Here is a 17,291-nt window from a genome sequence, read left to right as displayed (position 1 = left end):
CGCTGATCAGCAGTGTGTTGTCAGTGGGCTGCCTGAAGAAAATCAGTCCGGTTAGTCCTGCAATGTCTGTAGCACACTCCTCGCTCCTGACTACCTGTTCTTTCTCCTTCAGGCAGCGTGCTATCCACAGACATCACACTGCCAGCGGAGTGATAGCAAATGTACTGACTGCACGGTTTTATAGCAAGTAGTTTAGATACACGCTGCCTGTTGGCATAGCATCAAACACAGATATGCATCACGTATACGAGCTAAACACATTCAACCAGGCAGATTAGCTTGTACACTCTCTCATAAGCATTCTCTCCCTACCCGTTGTTTCATGTCTGTATTTATTTTGCCTAGCTTGTATATCCCTGTTTTTTATATGCCCTATTTTCATCACTGTCCAGCGCTGTGGCGCCGTACAAATCAATGACAATTATTTTCATATGCACCCAATTCTAAATGGCTGATCTGGCAAAACCCTAGTAAAGGTCAAATCGTCTGTCGGAGATGAAGGGGCGATTGTTCACTGCTGGGTGCAGTATTGTGTGATATGCGGTAATAATCATAAGGCGAAAGACATGTTGCAGGAGGACTGGGAGTTAAAAGAAATGTTTTGGGGTGATCAAGACATTTGTGCAGAATGATCATATAGAAGACACAAATGGGTGGAAAAGATCATCATCATCAATTTATATAGCGCCACTAATTCCGCAGCGCTGTACAGAGAACTCACTCACATCAGTCCCTGCCCCATTGGGACTTACAGTCTAAATTCCCTAACGCACATACAAACACAGCCAATTAACCTACTATATCTTGAGTGTGGGAGGAAAACCGGAGCACCCGGAGGAAACCCACGCAACATGGGGAGAACATACAAACTCCACACAGATAAGGCCATGATCGGGAATTGAATGCATGACCCCGCTGTGAGGCAGAAGTGCTAACCACTTAGCCACAGTGCTGCCCATGGTTGAAAGGAAAGGTATACTATAAATGGGAGAGATAAGGATAATGTAGGTAAAGAGAACATAAATAGAAAATAGAGACGGATTTGTGGTGAAATCTAGAGTACACCGGGCAACTTTGTGTTATATATCTCAGCAACACAGTAGATATCAACCCTCTGATGCAAGCAGTTGTAATTCAGTTCTTCACAAACCAAGTCATACTCAAGGATTGCTGAACATACGCATGCATTTCTAGTGACTCTCTTTGTTCCCTACCAAATCTATTTTACAGCCAGTGGCATTGCCCATACTGGAGACAACATAGCTACTAAACCATGCTTGGCACCACCTACATCTTCAGTTTGCAGCTCTTGACAATCCAAAGGTTACCTTAAAATGAAAGTGAGCCCTAATAATATTTTGAAATGTTGCATAGGGGAATAAACTGTATAGTGTTACTTGCACAGGATGAACACCGCAATACATCTTAGTTTTGCACCAGTGCACCTAGATACACTGCCAAAAGCACGTGGAGGTGCGCACGTGAAGGTGCACACCTACTCTTCACTCTCAGGAAACGTCTCCGCAAACCAAAAACACGCCAAGGTTTGCAGGGAAGCAGAAGCTCTGAGGAGGTGCCAGCCTCCTACAGCCTCCCAACACTTTTCATTAAACTAAACCTTTTTATTTTTGTCCTAAAATACTGCTCAGCTTAGCCCAATTTATGGCTGACTCATGAATAAGGGGAAATCTGGACTGCCTTTATTACATGCAACACTTTTACCTATTGGAAGAATTGTTTCCCCACCTAGATTTGCACTGTTCCATGGAGCTGCAGAATAAGATGTGGGGTATATTTTGTGCAATTATCTAAGAGAAGAATCACAGGGGAATAAGAGACCCCCTTATCCCCCTTGTTTCCGCTATATAAAGCCTACGAGATATTCACTGTTACCACCCCAAAAAATAATAAAAATGATATACACATACACACTATTTTGGCAGCAACCCATGGCAGCAAAAAGGGTTAACATTGAAATACTCTGATCAGTAAATGCTGACTTCATACACACATGTGACTATAGAAGAGACTATATAGCTATATCAATAAATGGAACCTATGTATATCTTGCTTGCTCAGATAACGGTCTGATATGTAGGTTACAGATCCTCCAGGTATGTATATGCTATCAGGGTTACCAGTGTGTTTGCCACCTACAAAGTAACCACATACCTTTTATAAGATATAGCGCAGAAGCACTTGGGAAATGTTTGCAAGGGACAACAAAGCACAGAAGGGGAACTTTTACTGCACTATATTTTGGTCCCATAACGCAGGGAATTTAAATAGTACTTTTCATGTTTTAGATACTTTTCTCCAGGATATACTAGAAACAGCTGCCACCTTGCTTGGAGGCTGCCAAATATTTCCAAAGAGGCTTCTGCATAGTGCTGTAATAGTGATCAGATCAATTCCTAAATTAGGGACATCGATATAAAAAAAATGCCATTATTGGGGTTTAAATGGCTCCATGGATCCTCATGCACAGTGCGTCTTTACCATGTCCATTAGGGGGGAAAAGTGAGTAAGAATACAGTAAAGCTCACTCGTTCTGAAAAACATCCAGTTCTGCATGTGGCAGCCTTAAAGAGAACAGGACTATGTAAGAGGCAGACTTTCATATGGTTGCTGCCTGGCCAGACATTTAAAGCCATATACATTCTGTGTACAAATCTGTCAGCTCAACAAATCACTTTAGAAAATGACATTGCACGGACAAACAATACAGCAGTGTTTGCACAAATGTTTACTGCTGCAACGTATACAGGGCCTGATCAGCCAATAGGCTGACCAGGCTGCAGCCTGGGGCGCTGGAGCCAGGGGGGCGCAACGTCACTGAGATTTTTTATTTTTTTTTCCCTAAATGTGGCAAGCGGAGTCATCGGGACCGCCACTGGTCTAAAGGAGCGGTCCCGACTGTCACTATCACATGACAGGCAGTCTGGCAGCGATCGCTGCTAGCTGCCTGTCAGTGTGGCCGCGGGCGCTTCTTACTCTGGTCACGTGAGATCAGGACTTCCACATCTCACGTGACCACCAGAGTAAGAAGCGCCCGCGGCCACACCGACAGGCAGCTAGCAGCAATCGCTGCCAGACTGCCTGTCATACACAGTGCTGAAGAGAGGACTCCACAGCAGGTAAGTTCGTTCTAATGTCTCGGGGGGAGGGGCGGCAGATGGGCAGGTGAGGTGGCCGAAGGGGGCAGGTGAGCAGGCTGAAGGGGGCAGGTGAGGTAGCTGGGGAAGGGGGGGGGGGGGCGCGCTACGGCTGAAAGAGCCTAGGGCAGCCGGAACCCTTAATCGGGCCCTGAACGTATACCCACTCATGGGAGTTTCTGTACAATGGGATGTACACTTTTACGAGGGAGTCAGTGTTTGTGCCAGACCCCGATATATTTTTTGCTCTCTGTGTTCGCCTTCTCTAGAGCAGTGTGCCAGCCCGGGGCTATGTGGCCGATCCACAAATTCAGCTCTGTCTACAGCAGTAGTGCTGGGACATGATGATTTTGCACCCAAGGACCCCGTTTTATCATTCTGTTTCCCAACACATAAATTGACCTGATGGTAACAGAGAGGTGGGGTGTTCTTCAGTGTTCTGATCTCACTCTGACCATGCCCTGGTAACCAAATATGTACAATGACATTATCTTCACTTCTTTGCAAGGAGATTGTAGGCAACAGGGGTGTAATTAGAAAGTGCTGGACCTCAAAGTTTATATCAGTAATCTCTTAGTTCAAGCACAGTTCAGTGTAACTTTACTGTCTAGTACCCCAACTTTTAGGGGGAGTTACCCTCCTGATTCTTTTGATTCTGAACACCACATAGGGGTCTATATATTAAACTGCGATCAGCCATTGAAAAACGGCAATCGCAAAATGTATCAAAGGTTTTTGGCAGGAGAAATCAAAGATCTCTTCTGCCATAACCCACTTACCGTTTCTTAACTCAGTCCTTATAGATTAATATGGGGACTGCAAAGTTCTGCAATGCATTAAGCTTTGCGTTTCGCAGACAGGCAATGCCATCTCATGATGGCGTTACCTTGCTGTGTCTATGGGATCCAGGTGAAGCCTCTCCGGCTTTGCTGGATCCCTCACTGTGGAAGTGCTTTGTGCATACGCACAGCACTTCCTCCTTTCAATGACTGCACTAGGCTGCCGGTGAGTCGGAAAAACAGTTTGCACCGAAGGGGATCACTTTGCCGGGGATCACTTTGCCGGGGGTCCCAGAGTAGCTATTTGCAGCAATGCATATTTACTGATACCCCATTATATTAACACATAGACCACAGAGAGAGGTCTGTTGAGTATAAAATGAGCATATTCACTGATTGACCCATACCCAACCATGCAGACAAAAGCAGTCCCGATTGATCCTGTTCAGATAATGATCACGAGTCTTTTTGAGTGATTTGTGACCAATTAGGTGTAAAACAGCCAGGTAGCCCATACATATGTCAGTGTATATGGCTATCTTTAGCCAATGTTGGTGGCAAAATGGATGGAGACAAACTACATATGTTTGCAGCTTTACCTGTATCCAAGTCCTGGGTGATAAATTACAGATAAGCCCGTTCTCCAAAATTTATGTACCTGGATGATCTGTAACAAAAATAAGAGTTCAGCTAGCACAGTCCTCTAAGGAGATAGTAAACCTGTCCACTGCAGGCGGCCTCTGTGGCACCTGCTTGCTGTTTCATATGTGAAAGCTGCGGTCGTACGGCAGCATATTTATTGCCACAGAGGGAGCATAGGATAAAATAGACTTTGGATTCAGTCTTGTTCTGTCTGTGTAGTTCCACAATCCGCGCACCATCTATCTTTTGCCAGGCTCTCGTAAGTCCTGCTTGTGTGTCTCCCATAATCAGAGCTTTGTGTAAGCGCAGGAGAGTGGTGAGGGCTGCCCGCAATCTAACAGCTGTCACATTATTTGCACTAGCTGTAAACAGCCTTCACATTCTCTCCTTACCGCATAGTTAAATCCAGGCTAACAATTCACAGCGAGAGCTCAGCAACAGCACCAGCCTTGTGTCTGCTCCTGATGCTTGAGCTGCAGCTGGCGACCTCCCTTACAAGGGATCCCCTTTTGCCCACCTGCCACAGTGTCCAGTCTGTGCCAGCTTCTCTTTAATCAAGTACATTACTTATGTGCCAATGCCAGATTTTTCTGCATCAGTTTGCCTGCTTTAAAAATAAATAAATAATATTTAGCTAAAAATAGAAGCTAATGCTCCCCTGCGCTCCAACAAAATCCTCGCCAGTCAACTACACCATGTTACTTCCACTTTACTGCCCCTTATTTCCAGCCTCATGACTGTGGAATTATTCTGATAATTGACAACATATGGAGGGTTAAACAGACCTCCTCAGCTGCTGCGACCACTCACATGTGCATTAAACATCCTCACTCCTCATGGCGTGTACTAAAACTCAAACGGTTACTTGCGTAGCCTTGTATAGAAAAATAAATCCATTGGTATATTAATGATAAGCTAGGAACCTCCTGGGTTGTTGTGAAACAATGACCTAATTTCACTGTGTCCGAAAACTGCCCCGCACTGCTATACAACAAGATGTATGGACAGATTTATCCCTCTCGCTGTAGCCATCACACCCTTAATCTTGATAGCCCCGCTTGTCCTGCAGTCTAGAATGGCAGCTTTTTATGAATCTGTTTCAGGTTGAACATTTCCATAATCATCAGTATTAGGGCAAATTACACGGCTAATCAGTCCTTAAATGGATTTTAATTAAAAGAGCCATTCCAGACTCAATTCTGTGGATTTAAGAAAATACCTTTGCTTTCCCCTCAGAGCAACAACACAGGGAATGGTTGGGTGGAGGACCGACACTCGTCTAGAACCTGAGAGCATGTTAACTGTTTAACTGCTACAGTGTAACTATGTTCTATCACTTGTAATGTACAATCCAGTGATTTTGTACCCTCGTTTGAGAATTTCCATAAAAATAGGTTGCCTTTTATTCCAAAATTATATGGGGTTTTTTTTTATTTGATAAACTTTCTTGAATGTCACACATTGATCACCCACATATTGAACCGTGATCTTGCAACTCAGTACTGGCAACACAGGATCTCGTTTGTGACTTTAGGACTTGCATAAAAGGGTGTGAATATCAAAAACTCACTAGGCATTCTTAAAAAACTGGTAAACATGCCTTTATGCTGGTAGTCCAGGAAGACAACTTAAGGAAATGGACCTGTGCACACACTGTGACAAGCATATGCATTGCGTCAATTTTAATGTTGCCTGTAGGGTTCACAAGCATTAAACATTAGTCAAATATAATGGAGTTAATTTAATTCAATGGGAGTGTCCATTAGGGTCTTATATACAGAGGCATCTTAAGAAAAAAAAAAAAAAGTGTTTGCCATATAGTTATGTGTGTTTATTACTCGTGTTCAAGAAGGTTGGGGGGTTCATTGGCTTCCCCAATGCATTCACTTGTGATAAATGCAAATGCATAAAACAGGCAAAAACAGAGTTCTGAAAAAGACAACGCTGAGATAATACAATTGAACAACGCAAGTCAGTATGGTGTCATTGGAAGCAATGGTTACCATTCTCAATGCACAAAACTGGGTATGAGGCCTAAGGACATAGTACTCTATGCTGTAAGCAGACTGAATGGTGCCTATGCCCCTATTAGGCATCATTTCTCAGTGCCCGTGTTTTTCTAACCCATAGTGGGGAATTCAGTTGCCAGCGATGTGCTCCTGAACATCACTGAGATATCCAGCTGTGCACATTGTCGGTCAATACAGTACAGACTCTCTGCTCATTTTCTCCTATGGGATACAAGGGAAAAAACTCTGCCGCAATCTCTCTCCGCGGACACTTCCGGAGACAAATTGCGGCACCTTGCGCCAAATTGAATTCCCCCCTTTAGTGTTCAAGTCAATACAAATCTTGTCAATGCAAATGACCCAAATATATTTACAAGGAGAGGCCAAGTTAAGTAATCAGTGCTCTGGAATACAATGATCCAATAAGCATCCTGAGGGCATTTACAGACAAATCCAATTAACCACAATTCTAATTCAAACTTATTATTAGAACATTTTCACACAAGCTTGGAAAACTGGACCACAGAGCAAATTGCTGTTGATGAACTCATCTCTGGGTATACGAGGATGAAAAGAAACAACTACTACCCAGGGCTGGAGTCTAGAATGTCAGTAGAGCAAGCTGGCACCCCCTGCCCTGGATGATTCCATTTATAGAACCTGGACAGGTGAGGAATAGGTTTATTTTACAATGGGGTGGGGCTTGTTATATCAGGCATTGATGGTGTTGTAATAAAACCCACCTTCTGCTGCAATATGGCCCACCCAGCCAATTTACTTCATTGCATAATCCTCCAGGGCAGAAGTATCCAGCTAATCAGCCATAAAAAAAATGAATACTGCAATACACATTCGGTGCAGTGATTGGTTTAGATGCATGTCTACTTTTGCTTTGAAGCATATGCATTTCTAATATCCAGATTTAAATAGCTGACCTAACCTAACACTGTTACATTCCATCCTTACTCTGAGGCCTATAAACCAAACAGAAAAATAGAAAATCATCTAGATCATCCATCTATAAGGGGCCTCCGAGCAGCGATATTACAGAGTACAGCTTCTTTTGGCACTGCTGCTATAATACTCCCCCTCCCATTCTGCATGAATAAGGAGTGTGAGGCCATCCATCACATCTCTGGAGAGGATCGTGGTGACACTGTCTGGATGTCACCATCACTGTGTCACAGGGTGAGGTGGCAGAAGACATGATACATAGGAAGTGATTGAGATGCAGCAAGCGCTCCCATTATAGCAGTGACAAGGCTGGATCTGGTCTTATCAGCATTTCTCTGGGTTTTTATCCCATCCAGCCTGAGCTCTGGGGCTTCTAGACTTAGCAAAGTGTTCAGTCCTTGCCCTTCGCCTTCATTTTAATTACAATGGGATTTGAAGCAAGTGGATTGATTTGCATAGGCAGATGTTAACACTCTCACTGCCAGAGACCGGAGTTTCTCTGCCGGGGTTTTTTCAGCCCTCTGGCAGAGGATCGTGAATGTAAGTGGTAAATTTTGAAAATAATCACACAAAGGTCACGCACTGATAGAATGATTCGTGCTGCCACTAAATTACCTGCTGTTAAATGGAGTGTAAAAATGTAGCTGGATTTACTTGTAATGGGCCTAGTACACGTAAAGATGTGTGGATGCAACAATAATATTACACAGTCACAAATTCTGGTTCTGCACATGTGGATCTAGATAAGAGCGTCACGTGGGAGACCTGCAGCACTAAAATGACAAAAGGCCAAATTCCATATTATTTTAAAAATAAATTAAAAAAAATCCCACATTGAACATGTTAAGTGTAAAGAAATAGAATATAACACAGTACTCTGGATATTTTGACTGCTTGACTTGAGAAAAGAACTGGCAAGGTATTATTTCAGCTCCCTGTAGTATTCAGAGAGCTCTTTTCTTACTTCCCCTATTGCTTATTTTTGAAGTGCAGATAATGAAACCCAGCACCGATTATTTTATTTGCGTATAATTATCCGCCAAGCACATTTTAAGGTACATACCCACTTTCCTGACTTTGGAGACCATCTTCCCTCCACAAAGTGCAAAATGCATTCCATTAAAAGGATAAACTGAGGCCTCATTTTTATACCATCAACGAACAAGCAAAATAAACTGGCCCTGTTGCGGGGAGTAAAATGTTGTGTATCCACATGTAAAAGTGGGAATGTCTCCTTAAATGTGCTTCTTCACTGCCAGCTCATTTACACAATGCCATCCCACAAAAACAAAATTGTGTTTGTAAGTGCAAAATTAGGCACCCTTGTACACTTAATCCGTACTTGGTTAGGTACACCATGATCCACCCAAATCTTCCTGTTGGATTTTCCTAAAAATAAGGTGCACTTACACTAGAGTAGTTGAACAACAGCAAAGGACCATTGGCACATTCATAAATAAACCCTCCTGTCTGTAAAACTTTGACTCCAGCCCTTTAGCTTGTCACATATAGGCAGTGGAGACCAGGCAAGACTTATGTGTGTAAGAAACACTTATCTGTGTGCACTCAATGCTTGAGAGATGCTTCACACAGGGGAGAGGGATGGCCCAGCTTTGCATGACTAACAGCGCACATATTTCAGATGAGAGAAGGTCAGTGACTGTGGGCAGTCTTTACCAGGCAGAGTGCGCTTCAAGGGGAAACCAGCTACTGCAGGTATTCAATTTAAATGTTCAATTACTTTGTCCCAAGAACACATTATAAACATTTTGCGACGCATCCCATTTAACTTGAAAAGGTATTCATATATTTAGTGGCTTTTTGCCAAATACACCTATTAGCTTCTTAGGAAGCATAGATGTGTCAAAAGTTAGAATTTATGATGTTTAGGAACATAAAAATATTAAAACTGAGCTTAATCGAAGTGTTCTAACAAACTATTACTCATTCTCAAATATCTGGCACAGGGTAGAATCAGGCACTACTGCTCTATATAGTGTCTATAATAAGACGTACATTTATGAATGCGGAAATATGTTGAAGTGCAGTGTAAAGGCTGTTTATGCAGACGCTCGCAAGAAAATGTTGATTTTAGGAGAAGCAAATTTTTGCAAATTATGATGGCTGCACCTGCCCAAACCTGCGCAGATTTGTGCAATCTATATAGATTGTGAGATCGATCCAATAATGGAGACTTAGAAAGAATGTAGAATATTAGAGACTTCTATTCAGACTGTTGCTGTGTTCTCATAAATAGATTTATGGCACTTGCATGTATTCGGCTTTCATTTGGTAGGGGAAAAGGGTAAGCAACCGCAGGTTTTAATAATAATTGCTACAGGCCCAATTTTGCTCTATATGGAACAACAGTTGACCTTGATGTGTGATCTGTGCAGAGACTTATGCACCACCTTAACCCCTGCCTAGGGTGCCATTAGCCACAAGGCCAGCCATTAAGATAGCATTGTGTGAGATGTCAACAGATACCTTGCAAATATGGCTATGTATGGGATGATGATGAGAGGAATGGGAAGGATGATGTATCTATACATAGGAGACAGAGGTGTTAAACATTGGTCATAAACAAACTAAAAAACCCGGACAGCTCGCCAGTAAAAGAATAAGACCCCCCATATGGCCATATACCCGGCTGTGTAATTTCTCACATTCATGATGTGTACACCTGTGCAGAAAAAAGGAGATGCTCAAAATCTGCATAACCTCTCTCTTACTTTGTTATGTGGACTGACACATTTGCAGCACACACTCTGGCAGCAGAACAAAGAAATGATCGTATTGTGCATATCCAGTGCAGAAAGCAAAGTTCCCTATATCCTAGTGGCTCTATTTGGAATTTCCCAGCAGTGACATTGCTAATCCTAGCTATGACTGGCAATGTGTATGATTCCAGTATTACCCAAAGCTACTTGCATTATGCCCATGATCCATAGGGAAATCTAAGGAGTCCCAGGTAACATACTATTTAAAGGTAGAGGAAATGAGTCTCCTATTTCTAGATTTTGGCTGCATGAGTGCTGCACTTTCCCCCCCACTTGTCAACTTAAGAGTTATTTTGTGTTGTTGTGAGCGGGAGCTATAATTCTACTTGCCTAGGGAAAGCTAACAAAACACTGTCAGCGCAGACAGCAACACATTCTTGTGAGGGCTCAGCGATCCGTGCCTCGTACTGCACAAAGGCTTTTAGGGGGCGAGATAGACGGAGAGAGAGAGACAGGGAGAGGAAGGGGGCTGGAGGGAGCTAGTGTTTCAAGGCGGGCGTCCCCTGGGAGCTCACAACCAAGTGTAACTTCAATCAAACGCTGACTTCTCCTGCGGGTGCTCAGCAGGAAATCTGATCTCACAAGCTTAGTGCCTCGCCTGCCTCAATCCACAGGCTTTGCCTCTCTTACACAAGCCCGTCTCCTGGGGGGGCAGCAAAGGGGGCTTACAGAGAACAACAGGGACATAACACTTCAGCGGGTCCATGTTGTCTTTCAAATTAACTTTTTTGCGTTTCTCCAAGTACAAGAATTCTCTTTCACATATTTGACGCAAGTAACTTCCATAAAACGCTCCTCATAGTCTGCAGATGTCAAGCGCAGTGTGGTGGGTGACTGCTCTGTAATGCAAACAGGGACAATGACAAGATCTGTAATTTGTAACAGATCTCAGATGGTCCACGAAGTGTAATCCCGACGTTCTGATGTTATTCTAATGAGGAGCTGACACAATAGAGCCGGAACGGTCTAAAAAATTGCTAATGCCAGCAATGAACTAGATATACGGCCTTCACCAGTAATGTCACACACATCTCAGCTCATACATGGTGCCAGCTAGGCATCTTGTCATGTGTTTCAGGGCACATTCTCCTGTTAACCCTCTAACTTCACAATCACATCTGGGCTTGTAGAAATATTTCTGGGAATTGCCGAGATCAAAAGTGAACCAATAATGGAACACAATTACTGTGGTGAATGTACCAACCGGCAGAAACAAAGGATATTTGCCCCAACAGCATGTCTCCACATCAAGTGCCCATTAACCCCTCGCCTGTCCTACTGGGCTATAGAGGATTAAAGAGCCTTGTTTACAAGTGACAGCGCTCGGAGCTCTGATTACAAGCAGCAGAATGTCACATGCATGCAGCAGCCAGGAAGCTCGTACGATCTGGTGCCGTTCCCTGCCCCCCACTCACCGCTGTACGTGCGTCCCATCTTGCGAGCAGCACAATAATGAAGCAGCGCAGCCGGAGCCCACAGGACGACAACTCATTTACGAGCCGTTTCTCGGGGAAATAACACGGAATCGTGTTCAGAGCCCAGGATCTCCCCATGTTACAGAGAAATCATTTACACAAAGGATTCATATGTCTCCCCTTTGTAGGCGATTCTGGCTGAATTCGCCAAATGACCACTTAAACACACATTGAAGTTATAGACAGATGGTCTGGTTTAAATTGGGTATGTTGGAGGGTCAGGATGAACCCCCATCTTGTGCCAGAAGTACCCGCCCTGCCATGTGCTATCCAAATGATTCTAAAAGCTGCACTTTAAGTATAGATCACACTATACACACTAGATGATACTAGATACGGCAGCGCTGCAGGGACGCTCAAACAGTTTGGGAATCTGGTTGGGGGTCACTTCGGCGACCTCACCCTCCCTCTGTCCATTTCAGGGTTTGAAAAGCAGCAGAACTGCGTAGGTAGTAATTGATTAGACACGGGGATCGTCTCCTACATGAGATGTACGGCTCCCACAATAGCTGGAGAGCCTCTACTTGTCCAGGCTGGATTATGGGGGTCACGGTGACCTTGATATAGCCAAGCACGTACAGTGGACAACTCACAGGAGTAACCACTTTAATAAGACTTTGGTGGCAGTAATACCCCAGGGTATATGTGTGACACTGGGCCAGGCGCCTCCAGGTTTCCTTTTTCCTTCTGTAGAATTGTGATTTATTCCATGGAACGCCAATGAGAGCTCGTATAACATAAAGGATACATCTTTTTAATCAGCTCATATAAGAGCACATGACTAATCGTAACACTCTGCAAGATACATTATTCTACAGGACAACACAGACACACACACACCATAACTGGTGATTTCCTGCTAACAGTCATTTAGACGTTACATATACCAGAATATATACCGTGCACATACCACAAACATCATTTGTTACATAAGATTTTTTTTAGAGATTTGTTCTGAGATACATTTCTCATCAGATTTAAATCCACAGTCATTTATCTATAGTGTACATGCAAACCGAGGTATACAGTATGGACATGGATATATGGAACGGAGTCCAATCATTAAGGAATCTTATATTGCAAGATAAACACATACAAGGATATTTGGTATGGTGCTGATACAGTAACTGTATAACATAGTACACGTATTGTAGGATCGCTGCTTTCACACCTAAACCAATACATTTCATTTTGTTTGGCTTCCGCCTTTAATTTTAAACCCCTCCCTATTGCAATGCAAATCAATGTGGCAATTACCATCTAAAAGCTCTGCCGGCCCTAGGTCAATGTAAATTGATCATTGTCCGCCTTCTACAGAATAACACCGGGAGTCTGTGGAGCGTAATGAGATTATCCAGGAAACTGTCTTCTAGATCACAAATTATATTTCATGCTGTCAGGATCTTTTCCTAGCGGACTCCCGTGCATGTCTAATCACACGGCTCCCAAACTCATTAGTCTAGAAGATGGTGGGGGACATAATCCTTCATCTGCCACTGGGGCCAGCAGCCAGCGGCACTGCCGATGACAGCAGCAGAGGACGGGTTAATCTATGACCCTCTTCATGTATAGGCTATACGGAGACATGCTGTTTTGTCACTATCTCCCCCGCCCCCATTATACGGCGCCACGGCACTTGTAGACACTATAAAAATAAATCAGCTATTTTATGCCGCTTTTTAAGCAGCCCTTAGAGACATTTTCAGACTAGCAAGTGGATTTGTACATACTCGATATAATAAACATATTTATATTACCTCAGAGCCTCAGAAACAGGATTACTTTCCAACTAAGCTTGTACTCCTGATGTTCTGCTAAGGGCATGCTGGGTGTTATAGTTCCATAATATCTTATAGGCCTATACTTTTTAAAGCCTAACTTCCTTAAATAAATCTATAGAATCATTAGCTGTTAATATAATAATAAAAAAAAAAAAAACAGCTACACCCATGCCTAACACTCCTGCCTGAAAACGCAGTCTAAATTTATTATATTTGACATTGGCCAAGGATGTCTGCTTAATATATTGTCAACACTCCTGAAATTATACATAACCTACAAACTAACATCTGAAGTGAAAGGCCTGGTCAATAAAGGGGTTGTTTTTTTATATCATAAGAGCAATATTTACAAATGCAACATTCATAAAATAAGTATCCATCATATATGAAACAATGTAAATATGCACATACCTTACAGAAGAGAAGCTTTTCTTCCAAATCTTGCAAAAATTGTCCAAATTCTAGATAAGAACACACAGAAGACAAATTAGAACATGTATATATAAATGTATGTAAATAAGTATAAAATGTACAAGGAAAACTTAAACCTAAGCAGATGAAGGAAATAATGAAAATAAAACACATTCTTCAGGAAAATCATTACACTGGTGCACCAACTGTGTGCATGTATGTATACTATATGTAGCTAGGTTTATTAGAATACTTTCTTCACAATTGCATATTCAAGGCATAATTATGGGGTGTAGATCTATCCAGTCTTTTTTTTTTTTATTTCTGGCCTGATAAAAATTGCATGGAAACCAGCAGACTTCTAATGCAACTACACAAATCATTCTGTGCAGGCTCCACATAATTGCTCAGGAATCAGTCTGCACAGCTCTGATTGTCAGGAAGAGGCTGCTTTGCACTGCAGAGAAGAGAGGCCTATTTGTGCCACGTAATGCACTAATCCCATCACTCATCCGGGCTAGGAAACTGCTATGAGAACAGCACTTACTAGAATATGGAACAAAAAAAAAAAATAGAAAAAATAAAACCACAAAAATGTGCCATATAATAATGGACCATTTAAGAAAAATATATATTTTATGATACCAGATTGCACAAGGAAATTACAGAAGGTACCAATTAAGTTAACCACCCCAGCAACTTCAAAAAAGAGCAGTTGATCAATTATGAAAGAAATAATAATAACATCAAATTGTTAACACATACTTTGTTGGGTTGAACGAAAAAGCTATACATAATGCTGTATACCTACCAGACTGAAAAGGCTAAAACCAAAGTACATGCTACCACATAACATTATTTGTTTTATACATAACTGGGATATGCTGTGACCAACATTCCAGTCTTCACCAATATTGTTTAATCAATGATTAGGAGGCGCCTAAAATACTAAATGAGTGAGATATTGACACTCATCTAGTGATGTTAGTGCCCCTCAGCACCCCCACACGGAGCTCTGACATGAAGAAACAGTCAGCAGCTGCTCCACCAAGTCAGTGTTACAAGGGACTGTGGCAAGTGGCTAGAATATCACAGCCAAGTGCCATGCATCCATTCTAAGGGGCCGAGGATGCTGCCAAGGTAAGAAGCAGCAGGGGTGGTGGCACTGCATCTAGGATGCACTAGAGCCTCCACCGGCCCTGTACATAACAGATGAAGCTATATTGTAACCTGAAGCAATGCACAAGTAACGCTCTGTGCCCCATGACTCAATGATGTCACTAGCCCCTAGTGAATTGATGGCCTGGTCACAGGTCCTATTTAAAGCCAATCTCAAAAAGGAGGTGTGACTAAACTAAAACCATGTTTAGAATTGGAAATATATATATATATATATATATATATATATATATATATGCAGCCAAGATTTGTGTAATTATGGCAAGTTGGGAACAATCACCTTGACCTCTACCTAGACTGGCACAGTCATACACCGTTACAGGTTATATACAACCCATAAATAAAAATGTAAAATGCCAAGACCAGATTGGGGAAGTCTGATGGTTACATATTTTTGTTGCTGGCAGGAAGGCCGGGTAGCATGGTGCCCTCCTGCCATCCTTACCATGTTCCTCCGGCCCTGGCACCAATCTAAATGGAAAGGGCAACAATACAAACACAAGATAGAAAGATAGGCCTTGTGAGCAACATGGGGAAGTTTGTTTTTTTCAGCTATACACAATAACAAGTCCCAGCAAGCACTGGCAGCCGCTTGTCAAAAGATTGTGTGGCTTTATGGTAATATAAAGTTCACCCTCCCCCTTCCCACTCCATAATTTCCTTGAGTAACTTTGAACCATCCGAATGTGACCAAATACAATTATTTTTTATGTTTTCATACATGCGTAACTAAAAACTTAGCTGAGCTGGACTAAATAAAAGGTGAAAACAACTGACAGAGCAGCACTGACTATCATCATTTTATTAGTTTGTAAGAAACTGAAAATCTGTGCATGGTCCTCACATTTGCATCCAATGTTTGAATTAAATGCACAACATACCACAGAATAACAGACAAGAAAACTGATTAAAATGTTGCAAAATACAACAGTGGTCGAAATCCAATGTAAAGTGTGTACTATTGTGCAAATGGACACTTGAGACATGCTACAACTTGGCAGTGTAAATAAAGCATGGCTGAATTTATCTTTTATGAATGACATGATTTATATATGAAGTACCAAAGAAAGCCAACCAGTGGCTCTTCATCTGCTGTAGAACTACAAGTCCCAGCATGCCCAATCAATGTTTGGCATTGGGTGCTGACATTTGTAGCCCCTCAGCAGCCCACATTTTGCCCTGTATCCTATTTAGAAAGTCAGTGCCTGTGGCAGGGACAGGGTTAAAGCAGTGTATGCGGATGTAAGAGAAAGACGTTCCTGGCCTCCCATATTAAATGTGACCCCATATGCCTCTGGCTTGTGGTGAGATGGGGTTTAGGAAGTGTATTGCTACTTTCTTCCCGTCTACAAACATGCCGGCTTCCCAGAAATGGTTACCCAATGTTCTTCTCACAGAGTCCTCCTGCTGTTTAGGGAAGAGGGAAAAAAAACCTCTCCATTAGAGACGTCTGCTCGCTGAGCCATCATCGGGAATTTCAATCATCTGGCTTAACCCCCCGCCTATACCAGTGCTATAGGATGAGGAGGGGGTGCACAATGTGCGGCGAGGCCGAGTCAGAAACGATTAGAGGGTGTGATAGCTATCAGATCGGAAATGGTACAAGGTGCAGGGGCCGGACAGGGTGTGAAGTCATAGTGTAAGAGTGTGGGTGTGTGAACAAGGAGGTGTGCTTCTGTGATTTTAGTGTGCTACATTTGTACGACTGTAATTGCAGTACTAACCTGGAAAACGTGCACATGAAAGTGAATGCAATGTTTAATATTAGAATGCAAACGTAGATTATATATATATATATATATATATATATATATATATATATATATATATATATATATATATATATATATATATAGTAGAACTACAATGCCAGCAAGGCATGCCTTCACTTGTAGTTCCACGATGACTGCAGAGCCATGGGCCGCTATAAAAATAGTCTCAGGATAATGGTTGTGTATTTTGTGTTGATTCGCTATATATTCTGATTTCAATGCTACTGCTCACAACAACACACGACAGACAATTGGTACACCACTATTAGGATATACAAGGGTCTATACAATTCACGTTTCGGTGTCACCTATGCATATAGGCCACTTGCAGGGGGTAATACTGCTGCGATACAT

The 17,291-nt window shown here is 42.4% G+C and overlaps 1 protein-coding gene across 3 annotated transcripts in view; it reads right to left on the bottom strand.

The window, feature by feature from the left end:
• BCOR (BCL6 corepressor) overlaps nt 1-17,291 on the bottom strand; it is a 134,833-nt gene that overhangs the window by 93,542 nt on the left and 24,000 nt on the right. For 2 of the 3 annotated variants that reach the window (XM_075196423.1, XM_075196421.1), the window contains exon 2: nt 13,987-14,036. The gene's annotated coding sequence lies outside the window, so the exon portion shown is untranslated. Of the gene's footprint in view, nt 1-13,986; nt 14,037-16,544; nt 16,810-17,291 lie in introns of those variants that run through there. The other variant, XM_075196422.1, reaches the window with a different exon arrangement.

The sequence above is a fragment of the Mixophyes fleayi genome, chromosome 2 (genome assembly GCF_038048845.1).
Source record: "Mixophyes fleayi isolate aMixFle1 chromosome 2, aMixFle1.hap1, whole genome shotgun sequence".
Lineage (NCBI taxonomy): Eukaryota > Metazoa > Chordata > Amphibia > Anura > Limnodynastidae > Mixophyes > Mixophyes fleayi.
This window is presented reverse-complemented; position numbering and strand designations above follow the sequence as displayed.